The sequence below is a fragment of the Nicotiana sylvestris genome, chromosome 11 (assembly GCF_000393655.2).
Source record: "Nicotiana sylvestris chromosome 11, ASM39365v2, whole genome shotgun sequence".
NCBI lineage: Eukaryota > Viridiplantae > Streptophyta > Magnoliopsida > Solanales > Solanaceae > Nicotiana > Nicotiana sylvestris.
Genome location: NC_091067.1, coordinates 23,438,178 through 23,440,239, shown reverse-complemented (window position 1 = coordinate 23,440,239; position 2,062 = coordinate 23,438,178). Strand labels below are relative to the sequence as shown.

Genomic DNA, 2,062 nt, shown 5'->3' with positions numbered 1-2,062 from the left:
CGTAGGATCTCTTGTCGGTATTCTCCTTTATGGAGGTGTTCCATGAGCCAGAGCTGAAGTAATAAATTGTATCCCTCACAATGAATGGCCTTTCGCTAACAGTTGTCCTGGGCTCAGTATATCTCAGCAACAATCATAGGCACTATACTGAAAGGTTGTCCGCCAATTCCTTCCATCAGAGTCTTGGTTACCATGGCCAGTCTGGTGTGGATCTTAGCCTTCTTCATAGAGAACACTATCATCCCCAGGAAACAAAACATGAATACGAAGACCCTTCTGTGAATATGCCTCAGTGAGGTGAGGGCAAATTTGTCTGAGTAAGTGCGGTATGACTTGCTATGGCCATATCTCTCGTACATATAGTCGAATGGGATGTAAGAGTCTTTTAAACAGGAAGATTGAACTAATAGATGAAAATAATAACACAAAAACCTTTAAAATACAATTTTAATGATTTAACAGAATTTAAAATGCATATAAAAGAATTATTAGACAGTAAATACATACAAGTTAGGCTGTCTGAATTAATCGATATAATATCTAAAACAGAATATAAATATATTTGCTATCTTAAAAAAAAAGATGAATAAAGAAGAGTTCGCACTAGAAGAGAAAACATATGAAAATCCAGAAGGATTAAAAATAACAATAATATTTTCTAACTTAGGAAGAAGATACAAGAAAATAGGAAATAACCTGAACCTAATGTTAGAAAAAGAAACTGTAAAACTAGAAGATAGTTTAACCGCAATGGTTAGAATAACAAAAGAAAATGAAGAAATAGACAGAAGAAGAGAAATAAAAGAAATACAACAGCAAGCTAAAGAAAAAATACAACAGATAGAAGAAGTAAAAAACACTAAAATAACAGAATTATAAAAAGAATTAGAAATGCTAAAACAGCTATATGCTAATAAACTAAAAGAAAAAGAAAAACGTAAAGAAGAAGAACAAGAGCTAAGACTGACAAATGAGATAGAAAAATTTAAAATACAGTTAGAAAAAGTACAGGATAATCCACCAAATATAAGTATAAATGAAATAAATGACCAAAGTGATGATGACAAAGATCTAGTAGAAAACTATTCAGAAACAAGTGAAACGTACACAGAACTTATAGAAAAAACAGAAAAGATAAAAACAAACCCAGAAATAAACACAGGTGATATGGCCGAGGATAAACCAAGCATATCAGGAGTAAAAAATCCAAGACAATTAAACCAAACCTATTACAGAGTAAGTTATGATTCATATGATAGAAACAAAACATTATGGGATAAAAGTCTAAATAGAAAATGGACACCAAGGCAGATAACTGAACAATGTAATTTTTTGGATCTAGATTGTGTAGCAGATATAAATAAAACAATCCAATTATGGATAGGGTACATCTCAAAACAACTAATAGATAATAATATAGCAATAGCTGAAACACCAGGATATATAGAAAGAACACTCATAGGAACGGTAAAACTATGGTTACAAAATTTATCAAGTGAAAGCTTAGATACATTAAGAAGTAATAAAAAACTTGATGGTACAGCTGCAACAACAGTTACAGATATATTGAATAAATATGAAATAGCAATAAGAAATAAGTTTAGTAGTATGACAACAGAAGTAGAAGAACAAAATAAAGAAAAAACTACAAATAGAAATTTAATGACAAAATTAGCAATATGTAATATGTGTTATATAAATAAATATACTTGTGCATTTAGAGACTATTATTATAAAGGAACATATAGTCCAGATGAAAGTAAGGAGATAAGAAAATTATATTTTACAAAATTACCAGAACCATTTAGCTCAAAAATAATAAAAAATTGGAATGAAGCAGAACTAGCAGATACTCTAGGAGCTCGAATAAAATTCCTACAAAACTGGTTTATAGAATTATGCGAAAAGTATAAAGAAAATATCAAAATGAATAAAATATTAGTAAAAAATTTGGCATGCTGCAAAAGTAGAATAACACCCCAATTTGGCTACACAGATAAATATTACAAAAAAGAAGGAAAGAGAAAAAGATATAGATCCAAATATAAGTATAAGAAACCAA

General features: G+C 29.7%; 1 pseudogene; it reads left to right on the top strand.

Annotated features, from left to right (window-relative positions):
* The first annotated feature begins 582 nt into the window (after positions 1-582).
* LOC138882067 (uncharacterized) lies at positions 583-1,771 on the top strand (annotated as a pseudogene).
* Positions 1,772-2,062: the final 291 nt, after the last annotated feature.